Source organism: Cyprinodon tularosa, unplaced genomic scaffold (assembly GCF_016077235.1).
Source record: "Cyprinodon tularosa strain WSP-4 unplaced genomic scaffold, ASM1607723v1 ctg867, whole genome shotgun sequence".
In the NCBI taxonomy this organism is placed as follows: domain Eukaryota; kingdom Metazoa; phylum Chordata; class Actinopteri; order Cyprinodontiformes; family Cyprinodontidae; genus Cyprinodon; species Cyprinodon tularosa.
In genome coordinates, this window is record NW_024039637.1 from 1000902 (window position 1) to 1008613 (window position 7712).

The 7712-nt window shown below is 37.8% G+C and overlaps 1 protein-coding gene across 1 annotated transcript in view; it reads right to left on the minus strand.

Annotated features, from left to right (window-relative positions):
• LOC119775315 (gastrula zinc finger protein XlCGF57.1-like) overlaps positions 1 to 7165 on the minus strand; it is a 29943-nt gene extending 22778 nt beyond the window's left edge. Inside the window, exon 1 of the mRNA XM_038273249.1 lies at positions 7118 to 7165. The gene's annotated coding sequence lies outside the window, so the exon portion shown is untranslated. The remainder of the gene's footprint in view (positions 1 to 7117) is intronic.
• Between the last annotated feature and the right edge of the window lie 547 nt (positions 7166 to 7712).

Consider the following 7712-nt stretch of genomic DNA (forward strand, 5'->3'; position numbering starts at 1 on the left):
TTGGGCTACATTCAGAGCATACAGGAGACAGCTTAAGGGAGGCTTTAGAGGAGATAGTACAGGAATCATGGAAGCTGGACACAACTAAAATGGCAGCCATCACTACAGATAATGCTTCAAATAACAAGAAAGCATTTCAGCAGCATTTTACATGGGTCCCATGCTTTGGTCACAACCTGCACTTAGCCATAAACAAGGGTCTGGATATTGATAGTGTGTCAGGAGCATTATCCAGGTTGAGAAAAACAGTGGCAGCTTTCACAAGGTCACCAAAGATGACCCGGCAGCTAAAGAAAAAACAAAAAGACTTGAAGCTGCCAGAACACAGACTCATCCATGATGAGCCAACACGCTGGGACTCACCTTTTAAAATGGTGGATAGGTTTACTGAACAGCAGCAAGCAGTAAGTGCAGTTTTAGCAGAGGACAGAAAGAAGTGGTATCTTATGCCAAAAGATTCAGACATCACCATTCTTGAGACTGTAAAAGAGGTGCTGAGCCCATTGAGCTCTTTTACTGATGCTCTTAGTGGGGAGAAGCATACCACTCTATCCTCTGTCCTACCCTTAACCTGGAAGATATATTCCACATTAACAATTGAGGACACAAGCAGACACTTAGAACGTCAGCTGAAGCAAAAAATTGGAGATGACCTGAAACACAGATATGAGGACAGAAATCTTCAGCTGGTATTGAACACAGCTACCTTTCTTGATCCTCGCTTCAAGGACAGTTTTACTACATTAAAAGAGGAAGTAAAACAGCATCTTATTGGGGATAATATGCAAAGTCTGCACACTTGGAGAGTCCCAAGTTTGGGAACTTCTCCTCCATCTGCAACCCAGCCTACGAAGAAATCCAAAACAGATCTGAAGGGACTTTTATCAAACATTCAGGGGGAGAGAAAGAAACAACATGGAGATGATACACCAACAGCATCCACAGATGAGGATCCAGAATCCAGGCTCAGGAATGAGTTGACATTATATGAAACCATGCCTGAGCAGAGTGCAGAGGAGGACCCCCTAAATTGGTGGAAAACACATGAGAGCACCTTACCTCATCTTGCCCATGCTGCCAAGAAATACCTATGTATAGCTGCTTCAAGTTGTGCCTCAGAGCGTGTGTTTAGTACATCTGGGCTCATTTGCAGCCCAAGAAGGTCAAGACTTACTGAGGAAATCATTGACATGCTGGTATTTGTCTGCAAACAGCTAAGCAAATTCAGGCCAGTGCTACCACCAGTGGCACCTAAACAGTTTTTTTTTCATCTAGAGTGCAGAATAGCGGTAAATGCACTTTCTACACTGTCTGATTGTATAATTCTGTGCACTTTTCGTTTTCAGACTTTTTTTGTAACGGGCAGCTGCTGAGAATACAGCATTTATTTTTGTTTAATTGGTTTGGCTAGTTTGTTCTGTTTAGCCAAGGAAGGAAAACTTAAGTTCATTTTGTTATTTTTTTTATATAGCTTGCTTAATATTGTGCACAGCAGACTACCTCAAAATATTGTTCTTATTGTTTATTGTATTTATTTTTTGTATTTTATTTATTAATAAAAATATTTCTGTTGAATTTTGAGGTATTTTTTTCCCCTTGTGGTATCGAAAATGGTATCGAGTATCGAGTATTTTCCTGAGTATCGGTATCGAGTTGAAAATTTTAGTATCGTGACAACCCTACATGTAACCACTAAACTCTTAACATTTCCTTGTGATGCTTGTATTGTATGTTATGTTCTTTCTTGTGCATCTGCCTGCCTAGGGTCTACGGATGAAAACTAGCTTTGTAGCTATAATCCGGCATATTTACATTTGTTTTTATACTGATGTTCATTAATGTGCATTGTCCCTATTCAAATAAATAAATAAATGGATATAATGACACCAAGGAAAATGTCAGGCTATTTGAAACTTTGAACTCCAGTATTGATGCTTATGTTAAAAAATTTAACAATATCAAAATAATTCTAGGAGATTTCAACACATCCCTGTTAATGGTGAGGTTGACCGATGGCCTAGCAAGCATAGAATAAATTCTCAGATTGTTGACTTTATGAATGAGCGAGGTTTAATAGATATTTGGAGGGTAAATAATCCAAACTTGAAAGACTTTACATGGAAATATAAAGCTAACTCACAACACTCAAGAATCGACTTTTGGTTAATATCTGACTCCTTAGAACATTCTAATTGCAAAGCTGAGATTATTTAAGCTCCCCTTACTGATCATAAAGACATTTTATTAAAGGTTTGTATTTCCCCTGATAGAACTACAAAAAGGGACCCTGCATACTGAAAGAAGAATACCTCCCTTCTTAACGACAAATTTGTTTAACAATAAAAATAAAATTGCACAACTCTTAAACTTGAAAACAACTATGGACGTTACTGGGAGCTTTTAAAATATGAATTAAGAAAGATCTTAAGTAAAGCTGGGCCAAGTAGAATAAATATAGCATAAAGGAGGAAACCCACTGGGTCTCTGATTTCATTGTCTTCTACTCTTCCTGAAAATTTATCCGAACAACAAAGAGCCAAGTTACAAAGTCTTCAGACTAAAATTGATCAAATTTACATTAATAAAGTAAAAGGATTATTTGTACATTCACGGGCCAAATGGTTAGAAGAGGAAGAACAAAACTCTGGCTATTTCTTCAAACTTGAAAAGCAAAGGCAAATAAAAAATGGTATCACTAAACTTAATTCCAATGGCACAATAATTGATGACCCCAAAATGATTGCTGATTTATGTGAAACCTTTTATAAATCGTTATATCAATCTAGACATTCTCCAGAGGAACTTAAACACTTCTTTAACTCCTTAAGTGGCATAGAAACAATTGGCGATCAAAACCAAACACTATGTGATTCTCCAATAACACCTGGTGAAATTAAAGAAGCTATTAATAGTCTTAAATCTAATAAATCCCCTGGAACAGATGGGCTTACATCAGAACATTACAAGATGTCCTCAGAAGAACTCACAACATTTTTCTTCATTTTACTCTAATCCCAAAACCTCAAAAGGCTCCTTTAATTTTCAATAATTGGCGTCCTATTTCTTTACTTAACAGTGATTACAAAATATTAGCCAGCTGCTTGGCAGAAAATATTAAAACAGTCCTTAGTAGTATTATAGAGGAATCTCAGAACGGCTGTATGGCTGGAAGGCATATTATTGATAATATAAGATTGGTTCTTGGTATCTCAGACTATTCAGAAATGGTTTCAGCGAACAGCTTTATTTTATGCTTAGATTTTCAAAACGTCTTTGACTCCATAGAACATGAGTTCATCTTCAAAGCTCTCAGCTTATTTGGCTTTAGAGAGAATTTTCAACAATCAATCTGCACTTTTTATACTGATGGAAATAGTTCAATAAAATGACCCCATGAAACTACCAGAAGATTCAATATAGAACGTGGGATTCATCAGGGATGCCCTGTATCACCCTTTTTGTTTCTTCTCCCTATGCTAATTCTAGCTACTTTTATTAAAAATAATGATCTTAAAAGCATCCAAGTTGCAGGGAAAACTATACTGCTGCTATTTACTGTAGTTTCTGGTCTTAAACATAACTTCTCTAAATGGGAACTTCTCCCAATCAATAGCTGTAGTGAATTATCTCTGCCAGGAATTCCTGTGAAAAGTTAAATATCTTGGGGTAATAATAGTGAAAGAGCAGACAGCAAGAGTTAAAGCTACAGTGTGTAACTTTTAGCGACATCTAGCGGTCAGACTGCAGCAACATGAACGTCTCCCCCCCACCGCTTCTCCCCCCCCAACAGTACGGCGAGCGTTACGGGACAAAATGTCTTCCACGACGTCCGCATCACCTACCTTCTCAAGTGATGAGGTTTGTTTACATAGATAATTTTACAGATAGTATTTCATTAGTCTGTGTAGGGTATAGATTTCATGTAGACTTAAGATAATAAATATACCCGTTATTTTTTCTACATTGTTGTGACGTTTTGGCGATCTCGCAATCACTAGTTTGTTGGCTCTGCGCTGCCGTAGCACAAAGATGTCTGTCTCCATGGCTGTGAGACCCGCTCCTATGTAATTAAACATAACGAATTCTAAGGCAACACAAATATTAAGGTTAAGAGGCTGAGCTCGTAGATGATGATAAAATAACATAGTTATGTATAATATATTACATTTCTGACTGTATATCTCTGTAACTATTACACACTGTAGCTTTAACAAAAACTTTGATCCATTATACCCTCCTGCCAACAAAGATTTAATCGATGGTTACAGAGAGACCTGACTATCACTGGTCGGGTCCTGCTGGCCAAAACTGAAGGTCTTTCTCCACTCGTCTATGCCAGTTCAGCCCTTAATGTCCCAAATAGCCGCTGCATTGAAATTGATCGAATAATCTTTGATTTTATTTTGGGGAAAGAGACTCATCTAATTAAGAAAAATGTTATGATCAATAAACTAAGTTTAGGTGGTTTCAACGTTCTGGACTTTAATACCATAAATTCAAAGTTAGGTGGATTCAAAAATATTAGAAAACTCCTAATCCAATGTGGCATTGTATTCCTACCCAAGTCTTTAAATCCTTGGGTGGCCCAGACTTTTTATTAAGATGTAATTACAAAATAGAAAAGCTCCCTGTCCAGTTATCTAGCTTCCATAAACAACTACCAAAATATATGTTTCATCAACCAAAATAACCAAATATATGTTTCATCAACCAAAATAACCAAATATATGTTTCAAGCATAAATCCCTGTTTCATAAGAACTGGGTGGATAATTACATTATATTTGTAAAACAATTATTTATTGAGAATAGTCAATTGTTTAATAATGCTGAATTTCTTTATAAATATAATTTCCCTGTGACAGCTAAAGAAGTTGCGGTTGCTTTCAGCGCTATTCAAGCAAGTTTGAAATTTCTTATATCAACCTCAGGTAGAGCCCATGTCCAATATCCCCGATTTCCAGAGTTATTTATTGGTAATTCAGATCTGGTACTATCTGGAAATAAACAAATTGGAGAAATCATGCAGAGGAATACTATTAGCAAACCTGCATCAATCTTCTTTTGGAATAATCTTTATTCAGATATTGATTGGGAACACATGGTTGTTACCTAGAAATGTTTTCTTTCAAATAAAGTAAGAGAGGTTAAAATTCTACACAGGTGTTTCCCTGTTAATTAAAAAATGAATAAATATTTTCGAAATATTGATCCTCACTGCTCCTTTTGTCAAGTCGAACAGGAAACATTAACACACCTATTGTGGGAACGTTCTTTCAGTAAAATGTTTTGGTGTGACTTCAACATTTTCTTTAGTCGGTAATAGGCTCTATGCACAGCTCCACTACTTCCTGAATTTAAGGCAGCTCCTTTGTTTCCTGTCTTTCATGATTGGATGCACTGATTAATCCAGGTGTGTATGACCTAAGTAACTGGCCAGACACACCTGGATTAATCAGTTCGTCCAGTAATGAAAGACAGGAAACAAAGGAGCTGCCTTAAATTCAGGAAGTAGTGGAGCTGTGCATAGAGCCCATTATTAAATATACGTATTCCTTTAAATGTCAAACATGTTTTTTTAGTATTTCCAATAACAGTATGCCTGGGAAAGAATATCTTTGAAACTTTTTTATTCTCTTGGCGAAGTTCCACATAGATGCCTGCAAATCTGCTAAAAACAAACCCAACCTCACTGTTTTTAGAGCTTATGTAAGATGTTTGCAATAGGGCTTGGTCGTCGTGACGTAGGCACTTCGCGTCGCCGCCATGTTGAATGCGTCTTTTACCGCGGCTCAGACTACTGCCTATGACTACCGGGTACTGTACTCCCTCTCAGCCGTGATTTAATTTGATTAATTTCACCTTAACTTGATTTCAACCATGGTAAACCGTTGCTGTATTGTGGGCTGTAACAGCGCAACACATGATCGCCATGGAAACATAGAAAATGGGTTAACTTTCCACCGCTTTCCTGAATGGACGCGTAACCATGGAGACCAAGCGTCAGAGATAAAGAGTCGTCGGCTTGCTTGGATCGCGGCTGTAAGACGACCGAACATAACTTTCCACAGTATTCCTATGTCATTGAGAGTGTGTTCCCTGCATTTTCATTCTGGTAAGTTAAAGATGCACGGTTTTATTTTATAGCCTACTTTGTTTCTTTCCTTCAAAGTTGGGATCTTTTACGGGAAAATAATAAAAACGGCAGCGGGAAAAGGCTCAAATACGTGAGAAACCCGGAGGGTTGGCAGTTAACGTTACTAACTACATCTTTGAAACACATAGCAGCTAGTTAAAAGTACATTACATGCGTGAGTGGTTGTTAGCATTAGCGGTTGCTAAACTAGCAGGTTCCAGAGCCCGTCTGATCACAGCTTACCTTCGTACGGATTACTGTGTTCCCACTGTTTGATGGCTTTATGATCTGCAGCTCCTGAACCCATCCATTCATGAACTGCACATGAGACTCCAGGGACTTGTAGCTTCAGAACTGTTTTGAAGTATAGGCGCTCGCTCATCGGTGCTCCACTCATTGTTTGGAACTTTATATGGATCCAAATGATTAATAATGCTGATTTTGTCACCATACCGGTCCCTGGCTTCTCTATTTAATGTGTCCCGGTAAATTCCAGATCCTTTTCGGGATTTTAACATCTTTTTTCTCTCTACTTCTACGTCTCTTCTTTCAACAACAACGTTGTGTCAGAGCTATGTTTACGTTTGCGTAGCCGTCAATATGACCGCGACGTCCCACAATGCAACGTGGATCCCGAGCCCTATAGTATATTCTATACTTGTAAATAAAGTTTAATAAAACAAAAAAATATATATACTGTACAGTCTCTAATAAGGGTGCACTTGAAATGTTGGAGGCGCTTTCTCCGATCGCATTGTACCAGAGGAGTGAACAAGAGGTTTAACCAGAAGAAGAAAGGGTTTAACCGTAGTAAATATCTGTTGAACGTTGACGTAAAACGGTTTTTTACCACAACAACGTGAACCCATAATCTTAGCTTTAGCTTAGCATCTTGATCTCCTCTAAGCATTTTTCCAATCAGATGAGGCTAAAATCCACAGTGTGCATCATCAGGGAATCGTTTCTATCAGGTGTTTCCTACCTATCCGGTGTAAGATGATCTGGGGGATCCTGGTGAAATCCAGCAGTAGATGTTGATCGTCCATCTTTTCCTCCGAATTGACCAAACTCCCTTTAAACTCCGTGAATGTTTCTTCAGCAGGAGTTAACTGCTCGGTGATAAACTCTCCTTGAAGCTGGACTGAAGACATTCTCACTGCAAACACTCCCAGATTATCAGCCTCTCTACAATGACTCCACACACAAGCTAAGCTAATGCTGCTAATGCTACCCGATCCCTACCAGCAGCTCATTGCGCATGCGCAGCGACATCTACATCCGGGTCACCCTTTATTTTAATTTGTAAAAAAAATACCTAAATTCTTCTTTTCCCTGCATATAACGGATAGCGCACTAAACAAAAATGTGTTGAAGGTTAATAATGTATTCCATGTGAAAATAAACCATTAAAATCGTTTCTGGTTTGTCGCTTGTTTCTTTTGTTTGTCTTTTTTTTTTTTTTTTTTTTCAAAAAAAAAAAAAATATACAAACAAACAAACAAAAAAACACTTTATTTAACCACTGTAACATAACATGAAGTACCAGTAGAGAACTGCATACACATCATTCACAGAAA